This window comes from Schistocerca cancellata, chromosome 5, assembly GCF_023864275.1.
Source record: "Schistocerca cancellata isolate TAMUIC-IGC-003103 chromosome 5, iqSchCanc2.1, whole genome shotgun sequence".
Classification (NCBI taxonomy): Eukaryota; Metazoa; Arthropoda; class Insecta; order Orthoptera; family Acrididae; genus Schistocerca; species Schistocerca cancellata.
This window is the reverse complement of record NC_064630.1, coordinates 414939156-414956494: the sequence shown is the minus strand read 5'-3', so window position 1 is coordinate 414956494 and position 17339 is coordinate 414939156.

Here is a 17339-nt window from a genome sequence, read left to right as displayed (position 1 = left end):
CTTGTTTTTCCTGGCCCCTTTTAGACCGATGTCCTTTCTGTGGTTTTCTGAGACCCTCTAGCCCAAAAAAAACTGCCAAGTCCCTTCCACACAGCCCCCACTATCCATGTAGCTGCTTCCTGTGAGTAGTGGACTCCTGACCTATTAAGTGGAACCCAGAAACCCACCACCCGATGGCACAAGCCAAGGAATCTGCAGCCTACATGGTCACAGAACTGCCCGAGCCTCTCATTCAGACCCTCCACTGTGCTCTGCACCGAACAACCACATTCAGTTCTGTCGACAGTGTTGCAGATGATGAGCTCCACCTTTATCTCACAAGCGAGATTGGCAGTCTTTACCATTTCTGCTAACCGCCTGAAACCAGAGAGAATCTCCAATCCAAAGTGACATGTCATTGGTACTGACATGGGCCACCACCTGCAGTTGGCTGCACCCTGTACTCTCTGTACTCTTCATGGCATCCAGAGGCACCCTTACTGCATCCGGAATGACTCACCCTGGTATGCACATGGAGTGCACACTGGCTTCCTTCTCCTCCTTGACAGCCATGTTCCTAAGGTGGCCCATTGCGTTTCTAATGTTGGAGCTCACAACTATCAGCAAACCCACCCTCTGTGAAAGCCCAGACCTTGCGGGCTGAGAAGCTTCCTCTGGAACAGGGTTGACGACTGCATCTGGCTCAGAGACTTTGTCAGCCACAGATAACGCTAGAAACCTGTTTGTGAAATGAACCAGGGAGACCCTACAATTGGCCCCTCAGAAAGTCTTTCACTGCCTGCCAGACTTCGGAATGATCTCCCACTTGACCATGGGTTAGGGATCAACCTCAGTGAAAGCAGTACCCGGGGTGGCCACAGCAGTGGACCGATTGGGGGATATATGGGATGTGCTAGATGTCCCTCGCATACCTGCGTCCGACCTCCCACAGTGATGCCTCTTGGCAGCAGCCTCAAGCTGTTCGACAGAAGCCAACACAGCCTGGAGCTGTGAGTGAAGGGTCAACAGCTCAGCTCGTATCTGTACACAGCAATCACAGTTCATATCCATTACTGAAGTCGCTCCTGTTTGAAACTTGTAAAAATATAGTTTCCTCAAACATCTCATAAAATTTCACGAACTTTGACTATATGGGTAAAACCACCTTCGACATGTTACCCACCTGTTCCTCGAAGCAAGGAGTGATATATGTCCATTGTGATTACATCTCATAATTTTAGCAGTACTAATTGTCCATTTGAAATACAGTGGTGTGCAAAATTTAAAGAATAAAGTAACTTTCACATGATGTGTCACTGCAAATAACATAGCCCAGTGATACAAAGAAAGAACTGCTGCATTTTAGCACATAAGGAACAAAAAAATACACGGTGAAACTAATAGGAGGCCTCTTTTGTTAAAATATAAAAATTACACTGAAATCATCATGATTCATGATGGTCTCCTGGACATTACAAAATTTAAAATATTGTCCTTAATAGAGAGTGTGATCACCATGGACAGCAACGCATGACCTAAAACATGCTCCTATTCTTGCCACGAGGTTGGAAAGGAGTTCTTGGTTTTTGCAACAGGACATTTCATTCCTCCGCCATTGCAGTTCACAACTGCTGAATGGTCACTGGTGTATGTGGAACTGCTGCAATACGTCTCTGAAGTGCACCCCACCTGTGCTTGATGGGGGGATATAAGTTGGGGGAATGGGTAGGCCAGTCCATTCACCAAATAGCTTCTTGTTCCAAGGGCTTCTCCACCTATGCTTTAGACATGGTTAAAAATCAAGTCAGGCCTGTAGCCATGTATGGAAAGGCACACATGGGGAAGCAGTACAATGTCACAATAATGTTGATTGGTGAGTGGACACTGTTCAAAGATTTGGAGGTCAGCATGCTCACTCAACATTATGCCACCCCACAATGCAACACCTGGACCGCCAAAACAAAACCTGAACCACCAAAACGAAACCTGAACCGCCAAAACAAAACCTGAACCGCCAAAACAAAACCTGAACCGCCAAAACAAAACCTGAACCGCCAAAACAAAACCTGAACCGCCAAAACAAAACCTGAACCGCCAAAACAAAACCTGAACCGCCAAAACAAAACCTGAACCGCCAAAACAAAACCTGAACCGCCAAAACAAAACCTGAACCGCCAAAACAAAACCTGAACCGCCAAAACAAAACCTGAACCGCCAAAACAAAACCTGAACCGCCAAAACAAAACCTGAACCGCCAAAACAAAACCTGAACCGCCAAAACAAAACCTGATCCACCAAAACAAAACCTGATCCACCAAAACACTCACGTTCGGCAATGTTTCTGGGTGCATTACGTGTTCCCACTTCTCACCATTTGAGGGTAAGTCCAGATCACTATTGAGACAATCTGTTGTCATCTGAGAAGAGTATGCAACCTCACTCCTCCATTGCTTCACAATGACACAGAAGCTTCAAGTGAGTGGTCTCTTTGCCCAATGACCCGTACGTTCCATTGATGCCCACACATCGGCGGCAATGTTTGTTATGCTGCCAAGAGCATAGGGATATGCTCTTGGCAGCATAACAAATATTAGCGCCGATGTGTGGGCGTCAACAGAACATACCGTCGTCGGGCAAAGAGACTACTCACTTGCAGTTACTGTGTCGCTATGAAGCATGAGACCCAGTGCCTTGCAGTCCTGTTGAATGTGATTTTGAGTGTGCCCATTGTTAGACATTGGTCCCTTCTTGTCTGTTGCACAATGCAGTGGTGATCTGCTGTTGTAGGTAACTGTATTCAGTCACCACCACTTCTTTGGGCAGCAGCATCTGTAGTTCACAATGCTCCCCACCCATGTGAAACAATTCTGTGAGCAATACCAAACTCATGGGCTTCATTTGTCACACTTTGTCATCCTTCCAGTTCCCAAATGATTCTTCCATGTCTGAAGTCATCCAAATGTTGTCTCTAGGCCATGCTGTAATGAAGAACACCACCACAGTGCACCATAATTGCTTGCTGAGTGACACATGTCTTTTCCTGTTCCTTCAACTCCATTGTGTTGAGGGGCAAACCTCACTTGGCGCCCATGAGGTCCAGCTTTCTGTGCATGACTGTGAGGCATCTGGCAACACTCAGCACAGTCATTTATTTCCACCAAGTCGTCATCGTCATACTTTAACTGCTGCATTAATTTGTTTAACTAGCCATTTCTTTTCTGCTCCTTGGCTACAGTTATATTTTCCATCAAAGATTTGAACTCTTTCTCACATTCTAACACATTTACTATAAAAATATTAAATTCCTTCTCTTACCCTATGCAAACAGTGTGTGATTTCATGCCTAATCGTAAACTGAATAATGTATCAGGGTCTTCGTTCTCCCCACCCTTAATAGACTGAATCTCTGAATCATATTCCGGTAGAAGTAAGTGTTCCATGAAGTTATTTACTAGGCATTAAGTTCTCTTAAGCACAATGGTCAGTGTAGACAGTAATTTTATGTCCAAAAAGCAAATATTTAAATTTCCTTACTGCTAGACTGCAGCGGAGTTTCCTTTCCCAGTATAGGATAATTTTTCTCACACTTAGTTAATATTCTACTCCCAAAAGCAATATTACTACAATTTTTGTTTTCACCCACATACCTTCATTGAAACACTACACATCCTACTCGATATTTAACAAGTGAAATTCATGTGCCCCAATAATTTAGGATTATTAAATACTTCCTTTAACTGATGAAATCTATTTTGACTTTCATCATTCTACAACCATGAAGCTTTCAATTTGAGTAAATAGTTTCAGTTTGGACTGAACAATACTCTGTATGTAATGCCTGTAAAATCCTTTCATTCCCAATAAAGACTTCAACTGACTTATTTTTTGATGTTGGACAATTTTAATACCCACTTCTGAGTAATAACACGACCCAAAAATTTTATTTCTCTATAACCAAAATGACTTTCGGAAAATTTTACAGCAAATCCATTTTGTATTAACCTTTCTGTTAAGAACAGCAGTGCTGATATGTGGTCGTTCCAATTCTTGGTATCACCACTACATCATCCACACATAAAAATACTTCAACCATAGTTTCTTTCCTAGAGCTTGGTCTAAGAGACAATTAAATTCAGCTACAGATACATTCAGTCCGAAAGGTAACACTTCAAAATTATAAAATTTCCCTTCAAGTAAGGAAGTGATATACTTTCTGCATTCTATAGCCAATCGCATTTGCTAATATCCTGACACCAAAGCTAGAGTATTCATATACTTAGCATTATAAAGCCTCACAAAAATTTCAGCCCTCTCCACCTAAATGATTTTATTTAAAGTTCACACATCCAGAACTGACTGTATACCACTATTTGGCTTTTTAATGGCTACCATGGGATGGTTGTAAGAACTGGCTGAATGCTCTGTGATTCCCCAAAGTAACAGTTTTCTGAATTTCTGTCTAAAAACTTCCCTTGCATTACACACTATGGGACAGAGTTAATTCTCAACCTAACATGGTACATCTATCATTCCACGATTCATCATGCAATCCATCCTGAGAAGTGCTAATAAACTGATGTTATCAGTCACCAATAATGACAGTTGGATAATCACACCTGAGATCTCAAGTAACAACAACATGCTTCCTTGTACATTCGTTCCTGTTATACCCTAAACCTGTACACTCATCATTGAGAAGGATGGACATCTCCACATATTCCTATTACTCTCCCACAAACTTCTTTCCAGAAAACTAACTTGGCTTCCAGTGTCAAGTACAAAATTCATAGGTTCTCCCTCTATAAAGCTCTTCACCTTAAAATTGATATTTTCTGTTCAGGAATTCCCTTCTCCAGTAACACATCATCTAGGTACTCTAAACATGCACCCTTATATGGGCACCGATCTTGAGAAGTACTGGGACTGAATCTTGATATCCCTCCTGATAAATTTCTTGAATGGTTAAATTGACCGTGTTTGTATTACTTACATTACAACCTTTCCTATGAGTTACTCAAGCCTTATATTGTTGTCTACCTTTGCAGTTCCGATTATCATAATTACATGAAACATTCACTGGGGAAAATCTTCCTTTTTGATATCTTCCATCAATTTCTGTCATTTCTGTTTCTCTTATTCTACATATCCAACCAATGGGTAACTTTGTGTCAGGCCTTTCTTTCTGCTAATTTAAATAATTATTTTATCCACCTAATTCAATAATGTTTGAGCCTGTGTCCATTTTTCTACTATTGGATGCTCCCTGATTGTGTGGCAGTCCCATTGTTAGCACACTGATTAGGTTAAATTCACTAACCTGTTATCTAACAGCCTGGTTAAGATGGTATTCCATAAAACTGTGATAGCCACCCCAACTGTCATTGTAGTGTTGTGGACCAAACAACTCTAATCTTAGTTTCCTCTGCACATTTTTTTACCAGTATTTGGCCTCCAACGTTTTAGAGAGATTTTCAGTACTGATTCAGTACTAACTTTTTAAGGGTAAGCATTGCCCAGTGAGGGGCATCTCCATCTAAATGGCTAACTATAAATCCAATACCCCTTTGAGTATTCCATAGCAGGCAAAGCCAATCACATTTGCCAATATCCTGACACCAAAGCTAGAGTATTCATAGACTTAGCATTATAAAGCCTCACAAAAATTTCTGTCCTCTCCACCTAAATCATTTTATTTAAAGTTCACACATCCAGAACTGAATGTATACCACTATTTGGTATGATTTTGAATAGATCACAGGGTGTACTTTGCCATTCGGTTTAAAACATGAAAATTCATTATGCCCATATCCTATTCCCTCTAGCCAATCAAGTCTATTTTCCCTACAGGCTGCAAGATTTCCTTTATTATGGCAGCAATCTGGTGCCACATCAACCCCATAAAGAGCTTCCCCACTTCACTCAGCTTACTTCTTCCTTCTACACTACCCAGAGTCTCAACTCCTAAGTATCTGCTACTTGAATTTCGTTCATTCCTATGGGCTTCACCCTTTCCAAAAGAACTTGCTTCTTTTAAAGGTACACTAGCTTCTTTCACTTTCTCAAATACCCACTCTTGAGTTTTCTCAAACTTGGCATTGAACACAATTCCTACACCTTTTACTGTTTCTTGTATTTGCCTTTTTCCCTATTCTACTGCAAAAATTTATTGTCCTGGTGTAACAGCTTTGTCCTCACCTTAGATACCTTCACCAACCACTACGAAAAACAAGAAACAACCACACCTACTACCTTATGATACCACTAATGTAACCTTCACTTAGCTACATCCACCAAAATCTAAAGTTCCACTACAAACAACAAATAATATAAATCTTTCTATGTAAACTTACTACCTGACTGGCAGAACGGCTGCTATGCTGCTTCACTGGCTCGCTGCATCATTGACTTATAAAGGGTGACAGCAGTGTGGTTGTCTCCCACTCCTGATCAGGTCAGGTGTCACGCCATTACTCTTACAGGCTGACTTTGATCCTGTATTTGTCGTCTCCCCCTTAAGGTGGTTGGTTGTTCTGGGGAAGGAGACCAGACAGCGAGGTCATCGGTCTCATCGGATTAGGGAAGGACAGGGAAGGAAGTCGGCCGTGCCCTTTGAAAGGAACCATCCCGGCATTTGCCTGGAGCGATTTAGGGAAATCAAGGAAAACCTAAATCAGGATGGCCGGACATGGGATTGAACCGTCGTCCTCCCGAATACGAGTCCAGTGTCTAACCACTGCGCCACCTCGCTCGGTCCCCCCTTAAGGTCAAGTCATCATGTTCTTCTTCCTGTACACAGACATCAAAAGTCATGTGAGACCTCCTAATATTGTGTCGGATCACCTCCTGCATGACATAGTGGAGCAATTCTAGGTGCATGGACTCCACAAGTTTTTGGAGGTGTTTCAGGTGCAAGATTTTGTGCACAAACTGACCTCTTGATTGCGCCCCACAAATGTTCAGTGGGATTCATGTCAGGCAATCTGGGTGGCCCAATCATTCGCTTGAATTGTCCAGAATGTTCTTCAAATCAATCGTGAACAATTGTGGCCCGGTGACATGGCAAATTGTTGTTTGGGAACATGAAATCCACAAATGGCTGCAAATGGTCTCCAAGTAGCCAAACATAACCATTTCCAGCCAATGATGATTCTGTTGGATCAGAGGATCCAATCCACTGCATGTAAACCCAGCCCACACCATTATGGAACCACCACTAGCTTGCACAGTGTCGTGTTGACAACTTGGGTTCATGGCTTTGTGGGGTCTGCACCATACTCAAACTCTACCATCAGCTCTACCAAATGAAATTGGGACTCATCTGACCAGGCCACAGTTTTCCTGTCATCTATAGTCCAACAGATATAGTCACAAGCCCAGGTGAATTGTTGCAGGCGATTTCGGTTACCAAAGGCACTCGCGTTTGTTTTCTACTGCCACAGCCTATTAACGCTAAATTTTGCCGCATTCTCCTAACAGATACATTCGTCGACGTATCACATTGATGTTCGCGTTTATTTCATGCACTGTATCTTGTATGTTAGCAGTGACAACTCTGAGCAAAGGCTGTTGCTGTTGGTCATTAAGTTAAGGCCATTGGCCACTGCATTCTTTGTGGCGACAGGTAATGCCTGAAATTTTATATTCTCAGCATGCTCTTGATGCTGTGCATCTCAGAACATTGAATTCCCTAACAATTTCTGAAATGGAATGTTCCACGAGTCCAGCTCCAAGTACCATTCTGCGTTCAAAGTGTGTTAATTCCCGTCATGTGGCCATGATCATATGATACCACCACCATCTGCGTTATGTACATATAATTATCTCATGATTTTTGTCATCTCAGTGTATATTGATCACAAATAGTTTCCTTAATATTGTTTCCAGCGATCAGGCAGGGTCATCAATTTTGTAACAACCTGAAGTACTTTTGTACTTCGTTCTTGACAGTATATACCCTTGCCACATACTTTATTAAAGATAAAGCCTCACTGGTTTATACTTCTCTTACTTGGGTGAAAGATTTTAATCAGACTACTGCTCAATGATCTTAATGGTATACCTGTAAGCTTTAGTCTCAAGAAATTCTCCAGTGATTTAATGTCACATTATGTGATCATACTGTGATATTTCTTACTTTGGAACAATTCGTATACAAGCACACGAATTCTCATCTTGTCCTTTGCGATACATTTTTTTTCAAGAGGGTCTATCAAATAATCTCCTTGCTGTTTGGTTCAGTTTATTTACATAGTATTTATGTACAAGAGGTTGACAAAATTTTGAACAGTTCAATCACTTGTTACCTACTCACAGCTGAAAAGCAAAGATGTTCGTCGCTCAACAGTCTGCGATGAAACATCCTTTGTACAAACTTTCTGTTGATCAGTTTATTACCAACAGCTTATACTAAGAAAGATTTATTCCTTCGTACGAGAATATACACTCCTGGAAATTGAAATAAGAACACTGTGAATTCATTGTCCCAGGAAGGGGAAACTTTATTGACACATTCCTGGGGTCAGATACATCACATGATCACACTGTCAGAACCACAGGCACATAGACACAGGCAACAGAGCATGCACAATGTCGGCACTAGTACAGTGTATATCCACCTTTCGCAGCAATGCAGGCTGCTATTCTCCCATGGAGACGATCGGAGATGCTGGATGTAGTCCTGTGGAACGGCTTGCCATGCCATTTCCACCTGGCGCCTCAGTTGGACCAGCGTTCGTGCTGGACGTGCAGACCGCGTGAGACGACGCTTCATCCAGTCCCAAACATGCTCAATGGGGGACAGATCCGGAGATCTTGCTGGCCAGGGTAGTTGACTTACACCTTCTAGAGCACGTTGGGTGGCACGGGATACATGCGGACGTGCATTGTCCTGTTGGAACAGCAAGTTCCCTTGCTGGTCTAGGAATGGTAGAACGATGGGTTCGATGACGGTTTGGATGTACCGTGCACTATTCAGTGTCCCCTCGACGATCACCAGTGGTGTACGGCCAGTGTAGGAGATCGCTCCCCACACCATGATGCCGGGTGTTGGCCCTGTGTGCCTCGGTCGTATGCAGTCCTGATTGTGGCGCTCACCTGCACGGCGCCAAACACGCATACGACCATCATTGGCACCAAGGCAGAAGCGACTCTCATCGCTGAAAACGACACGTCTCCATTCGTCCCTCCATTCACGCCTGTCGCGACACCACTGGAGGCGGGCTGCACGATGTTGGGGCGTGAGCGGAAGACGGCCTAACGGTGTGCGGGTCCGTAGCCCAGCTTCATGGAGACGGTTGCGAATGGTCCTCGCCGATACCCCAGGAGCAACAGTGTCCCTAATTTGCTGGGAAGTGGCGGTGCGGTCCCCTACGGCACTGCGTAGGATCCTACGGTCTTGGCATGCATCCGTGCGTCGCTGCGGTCCGGTCCCAGGTCGACGGGCACGTGCACCTTCCGCCGACCACTGGCGACAACATCGATGTACTGTGGAGACCTCACGCCCCACGTGTTGAGCAATTCGGTGGCACGTCCACCCGGCCTCCCGCATACCCACTATACGCCCTCGCTCAAAGTCCGTCAACTGCACATATGGTTCACGTCCACGCTGTCGCGGCATGCTACCAGTGCTAAAGACTGCGATGGAGCTCCGTATGCCACGGCAAACTGGCTGACACTGACGGCGGCGGTGCACAAATGCTGCGCAGCTAGCGCCATTCGACGGCCAACACCGCGGTTCCTGGTGTGTCCGCTGTGCCGTGCGTGTGATCATTGCTTGTACAGCCCTCTCGCAGTGTCCGGAGCAAGTATGGTGGGTCTGACACACCGGTGTCAATGTGTTCTTTTTTCCATTTCCAGGAGTGTATGTTTATATTCTGTATCTAGTCTACTTCTTTCAGCATGTACACACAAGAGGAATTATAAGTACAGTAATTGCTGTTATTTCAACTTTAAGCTGTGGAAACTCCGAAGGCCATACCAGATACACCTTTTGCTTCACAACTGCTGCATGCAGATGTTTATCTTCTTGACTGTACCTACATGAAACTGATTTTCACTTTATATCCTTTCGATATCTCCTTTTTTTCTGTCCGTTAAATTAATCTTGTCAAAACTCTCCCTCTTCAGGCATTAGCTACTGTCAATCTACTTTCTCCCTCTAGTTTTTCCATAAAAATATCATGCAATATATGCTTAAATTTAGGCACCAATGAACTGAAGGTACTACTTCAAACTGTTCAATGATTAGGTATCTTCATGAGGTTATATACTTTCAACATATCAATTTCTGTGGCAAGACTTTCCTCATCCAGATAACCGTTTAATTCAGACACTTACTTTACCACTTCAGAATAAAGATTTGTTTTTTCTTCGATTGGGACTATGTTGTCATCAAAATTAAAAGTCTCCAACAGTGTTAATTTTATCACTGGCACTGCCAGATCAAATCAATGTCAAACTAACGGCTCACCATTTAGGTGTCAGAAATTTCCTTCAGACCAGACTAGCTTCCAAAATTGCAACAGTTTCCCATTCTATATCAGTAATTCATACCTATTACTAGTTCTACAATCCATAGAGAGTGTAAGCAAGCAAATGCCAACCAAGTTAAGTAACCAAATGAGTAAGCATATTTAGCCCCTTGGCAAGAACATCTTTGTCTTTTGCAGATAGCTATCACAGCTCTTCCTTGTGGCCAGTTTCCTGGCTTTTGTGGGTAACAGCCAGCCATGGATTTTCTGACTCTTGTGTCTCTCTTGCATCTGCATTGGTTCCAGTTCTCATTTCTCTTTCCAATCTACAACACAATACATATTTCAGACTTATCACTAAGAAAAAATGTATTAATCACTTCCTATTGGTCAGTAGTGGATATCATGTAATAACATTATACTTGTTGTGACCGTTGTCACCCTCCCTGACAATAGGAGCACTCCATTTGAGCCCCAAGATGCTTTTGATCTGGAACAATCGGGGGAGCACGTGTGGCTTTATCAAAAATACTATGGACACAGCTACCAATATCCCCCACTCTCAGTCACATGAGAACAAGGGTCCGCGCCTGGTAGCTGAGTGGTCAGTGCGATGAAATCTCATACCTAATGGCCTGGGTTCGGTTTCCCAGCTGGGTTGGAGATTTTCTCTGCTCAGGGACAGGGTGTTGTGTTGTCCTTATCATCATCATCATCATCATCATCATCATCATCATCATCATCATCATCATTTCATCGCCATCGATACGCAAGTCGCCGACGTGGCATCAACTCTAAAGACTTGCACAAGGCAAACGTTCTATTCGACAGGAGGCCCTAGCCACATGGCATTTCCATGAGAACAAGGGAAATCACCGTACTGCAAAAAAAGTGATCTTCAAGATAAATTCAATGTGTTATATAGTACCTGCAACAATGATTCATATTATGAAACTATATTAATTTAAAAAATTCAAAGAAAATTGTTAAATGATGACAAATTTTTCCATGAAAAACTACTACTAATATGGCGATTCATACTTAAAAACCAAGTGATTAAGGCATCAAACAATTTTTAAAAAAATTTTATCTTATCTGCTTCCTGTTCACCTCAGCATTTATTGTATGAGAAATATCAGTGATGGGTACAGACAGGCAGCAAGATAGTTTCAATAAATTTAAATTATTAAAGTAATTGTTCATTTATTTATACAAAAATTATTATTAGACTTTTAAAACCAATCTAAAATTGATACACTACACCAGAAGTAGAAAAAACATCATATTTAAATAAATGCATAAATTTTGAAAATACTATACTAAAACCAAACAATCGAAATTTCAGGATGGAATAACAACAACAATAGATTGCTACTCACCATATAGAGGAAGGGGCTGAGTTGCAGACTGGCACAACAAAGAAGACTGCTAAAAATAATTATAAGCTTTTGGATGAAGTCATCCTTCCAACTAAGAAATCTCTCTCTCTCTCTCACACACACACACACACACACACACACACACACACACACACACAAGCACAACTTACAAACACATGGCTGCTGTCTGTGGACACTGGGCCTGAATGTGATTGCAGCTGCGCATGCATTTAATGTGAGCCACAGTCTGCTGGGTGCGTGGTGGGGTAAAGAGGAGACATGGGAGATGCGAGAGGGATGGATAGCAGGGTAGTGTCCGAGGAATGCGCTGTGCTGCCTGTTGAAGTGTGCTGGGATGTGTTGGGGACAGTATAGGGCTGCTAGGTGCCGTACTGTGAGGCTGTGCTTGGGATGGGGGTGCACGGAAGGGGAAGGACGATAGGCAGAGGGGAGAAGAGAGAATTAATTAGAGAAGGAGAAAAGATTAGTAGGTGCAGTGGTGAGAAAAAAGGCATGGGTAGTGCTGGACTGTAAGCAGGAAAGGGAATAAGTACATGTCGGACATGGACTACTGAAGACTGAGCCTTAGACTGGGCATGGAGGATTACAGGAATAAAGAATATGTTGTAGGGAGAGTTCCTGATTGTGAAAGTCAAAAAAGCTCGAGTTAGTAGAGAGAATCCAGATGGCCCAGGCTGTGAAGCTGTAACTGAAGTGAAGCACATCATGTTGGGTGGCATATACAGCAACTGGGTGGTCCAGCTGTCTCTCGGCCAGTTTACTGGGAAAACACCTTGTTAATTTTCATGCCCACATAGAACATGGCGCAGGGGCTGCATTTTAACTGGTAGATTGCATAACCCATTTCATAGACAGTCCTGACTTTGATCAGGTGGACGGGGTTGTAACAGAACTGGAGTAGGTGGTAGTGAGAGCATGTATATGACAGGTGTCTTGGATCTAGGTCTACTGCAGGGACAGAAACCTGAGGCAACGAGTTTGGAGCAGGGGAGGAGTAGGAATGGGTAAGGTTATTGTATAAGTTTGGTGGGTGGCAGAATGCCACTGTGGGAGCGGTGGGGCAGTTATTCCTTATTTCAGGGCGTAAACACTGCCCGACTCTGTTCACTCCACTCAACTGTGAGCCTCCCCCACTGCTTCCGATTCACCCACTGTGAACTTTTCAGAATTTTCTAATCCCAAATCTTGCCTCACTGTAACTCCCCAAATTTTTCAACATGGAAACCAACCTTACATCAGCAGAAAGAACTGTAATCCTACACCTAAAAACTGATGTTGACGTTCTAATCCCATCTGCTGATAATGGCTCCACACTGGGATTATTAACTGCAGGAATTACCTGCTGGACTCCATCAGCTGTCAGTTAAGTCCATCTGCAAACCCTGTCGCAATCCTCAAATCCAATAAAATATAGCACCTCTCCGATGAGGCCAGTCTCTCTCTCTCCCACTCTCTACACACACACACACACACACACACACACACACACACACACACACACACACACACACACACACAGCTCTCCTACATGCTTCCTAAAGGTCATAACCCCAACAATCTATTGTGGCTGGTTACTGTCGTTCCACTGAGAAAATTTCTGCTGTCGTGAACCAACACCTTCATCTTATTACCAACAACTTCCTCCACTGACACTCCACAGTTCCTGTTTCTTTACCATCCAGCATCTTTCTTATCACTGTCAATGCTACCTCTCTCTACACTAACATCCCCAACGACCATCGCCTTGCCACTGTTCAATTTTATCTTTCCCAATGACCGACTGATTTCAAACCTACAACCTCCCTCCTGGTCACCATGACAAACTATATTGTCACCCACAATTACTTCTCCTTTGAAGGTATCACCCACAAACAAATCCATGGCACAGCAATGGGCACCCACTTGCCATCATTCTATGTCATCCTATTTATGGGCCACCTAGAAGAATTTTTCCTTACCACCGAGAATCCATAACCTTAATCAGATTCACTGATGACATATTTGTGATTTGTAGGGAAAGGTGAGCACACCCTCTCCACATTCCTCAACAACTTCTCCTCCATTCACTTCACCTGGTCTTCCCCAACCCAAGAAGCCACCACCATCTTTAACGTTGATCCACACCTCACCTCAACAACTGGTAAATCAGTTCCTTCAATACACATCAAACCTACCAGCCGGCAACAATACCTCCACAATCCCAGTCACCACCAATACCACCCATACCATACTAGAAAGTCCCTTCCAAACAGCCTAGCCACCTGTGCTGTCACATCTGTAGTGACGAGCAGTCACTCTCCAGATATGCCAAGGATGATGATGATGATGATGATGATGCATTCACAGACTGGAATTACCCTCCCAACCTTGTCCATGCCTTGTTTTCTAGTCACGTACCACCTCCCATACACCCAATGTCTGGTCAAAAAGGAGCACTCCTCTTGTCTCTTGTGACTCAGTACCAATGGGGACTGGAGCAACTGACTCACATTCTCCGTCAGGGTCTCGACTACCTCTTGTCGTGTCCCAAAGGAAAGACCCCCCCCCCCCCCACCCCACCCAATCCCTCACAGTGGTATTCACCACCTGCAGAACCTGTGCAATAGCCTTGTTTACCTCTGCTCCTAACCCCTTGCCTCAGGCTCATATCCAAACAACAGTCCTAGATCCAAGACACCTGTCCCATACATCCATACATCCTTCCAGTAACACCTATTCGAATGCCATATCAGGCACATCCTACTCCATCAAAGGCAGGGCCACGTGTGAAAGAGGCTATGCAGCCTACCAGCTAAGCAGTAACCACTGTGTTGCTTCCTATTTGGGCATGAAAACTAACAAGGTGTCTGTTCGCACTGGCCATGATACAGCTGGACCAACCAGTTGCTGAACATGTCACCCAATATGATGTGCTTCACTTTAATGACTACTTAACAGCTCTTGCCATCTGGATTCTTCCCACCAACACTAACTTTTCTGAATCACACACGCAGGAACTCTCCCTACAATACATCCTTTATTCCGGAAACCCCCTCCCCCTCCCCCCTGGGCTCAACCATCACTAGTCCCTGTCCTCCACCTACCTGTTCCTTTCCCTACTTTCACTCCATCACTACACACACCTATTCCACCAATGCACCTACCAGTGTTGCCCTCTTCTCTGATCCCCCCCCCCCCCCCCAGCACAGCCTCCCGACACTGTATTTAGCAGCCTTTTCCTTTTTCCACCATACCTCTGCACACTCCCATAGGCTGCACATCATCTTCCCCCACTGCTACCCTATCATCTCTCCTCCTCCCCACCCCAAACCATCACCTTACCCTCACCACCCACACCAAAAGAGATTCCTGCTCATGTCAGATGCAGTCACACTTTGGGCTCAGCACCTGGAGACAGTGGCTGTGTGCACATCTACAGAGGTTAGTACAGTAGACTACCTTCCTCAGAATGTACAGTGGCAGATCATTTTAGGAAACTTTGACAATGTCATGTTAGATTTCCTGCTCATATTATGGTATTCGGGAGTTTCTAAATATCTTATTGGACAATTACCTTGAGCAGTTAACCAGAGAACTGGCTCTTTATCTTATATCTACTGGTTCCAAACAGGTCCAAACTTTTTTACTGAACTGACACAGAGAAGGGAATCAGTGATCATAAGGCCATTTAGGATCACTCCATCTCCGAATAACCACTGCAAGCTACATCTTTCTGAATCTGCTTACTATGTTTATCTCTTAGTCTCCTTCTACAATTTTCCCCCCTCACACTTCCCCCAAGACTACATTAGTGACCCCTTCATGTCTCAGAATGTGTCCTATCTACCAATCCCTATGTGTGTTTAAATGAGAATGTATGTAGAAAGTTAAAAAGTAATGTACAATACGTCTAAGAATGGTATGTACCGATTAAAGTTGTGAAGGATGGGAAAGGCGTTGTCGAGACACACATTGACTATAATGACACTGAAATAGACATGGTACAGAAAAGATCAAAATTAAAGATGAAATGATGTCCAGCATACATCCAGTACCTGGCCATATACCACATTTTCAATAAATTATGAAAATTTCAACAAATGGCTTTATTGAATTCATATGTAAGAGATTCTAAACGCAAATAAAATCACAATGCCTCCAAATCAACACACTATTTATTATTCATTCTAAAAAAAAAAATGTTGCTCGTACTGAGCAAGAAGTAAATTGCGTTGATTGAACACCAATGTCTCTGCACTAAAAAGTAATAATTCGTTTCGCTTGTTTTCATAAATAAGGCCAGCCACACAGACAATTCTTTCACTATACACATCACTGCATGGTGCTGATACACAAATTTTGGCATACTTTGTCACATTTGGGTAGTTTCACAGTAGCTTACCGCTAAATATAAGAGTCACAATTACAATCAATTCAAACTGTCTTCAAATAATGGTCAAACATGTCTTGAGCTTCATGGGTCACAGTTGATTCAGTCTTGTCTCCTCTACTCCTTTTAGCAGGCAATGGAGATGAACTGCTACTGGTGGAAGATTCTTTGCAAAATTCCAATAGGATCTCCTAATGAGGTGTTTCAACTTCAACAACACTCAAATTGTATGTCTTTTATCGTGGTCTGGAAAGTTTGCAATCAAGTAAATTGGATCTTCATTTGAGGATATGAAATAATTTTCTAATTCAGCTTTTTTAAAAAAGAAAAAAGCTCTGAGCACTATGCGACTTAACTGCTGAGTTCATGAGCCCCTTGAAACTTAAAACTACTTAAACCAACTAAACTAGGGACATCATATACATCCATGCCCGTGCAGGATTCGAACCTGCGACCGTAGCGGTTGTGTGGTTCCAGACTGTAGCGCCTAGAACCGCTCGGCCACTCTGGTCAGCTTCAGCTTTCAACAAGGCCTTCAAGTGTGGTGATTATGGTGGTGGTGGTGGTGGTGGTGGTGGTGGTGGTGGTGAATGTGCATTTAGAGGCACTAAACTAATTGGTTGTCAATCTTTCATTTCATGTGACATTCACGTAAACAGGAATAAAATGAGAAACGGAGAGTTGTCGGCTCCATGATCTGTGACTATGTCGTCATGGTTGGAAAGATGCATAACAATACCTTTAGCCACACAGTTAGCAACGAGGTAAAACAAGGCAACTAAAAACTGTAGCTGGTCACTGAAGAAAACACAAAGAAGTGTCATCATTGTCAGTACAAATAAGATGGCATGAGAAAATGCATGTTGTACGGTCCAGAGAGTTAATTAGCTCAAACAGTAAGATAATATGTGAAAGTTTAAAAATGCGGACAATGTGGAGGGAGAAAGTAGACCATGGCTGCTCAGGGCACATGCCGCAGCAAGGAGGACTCCCCCAACAACAATCCCCAACACCGAACATTGAGGTGCATTAAATTTTGTTATAAAATCTGCTTTACCTTCAGGAAACTCAGGACTCTAGTAGATGTTAAGCCACTGTCTGCAAGTATCTGAGGTAGTTAGG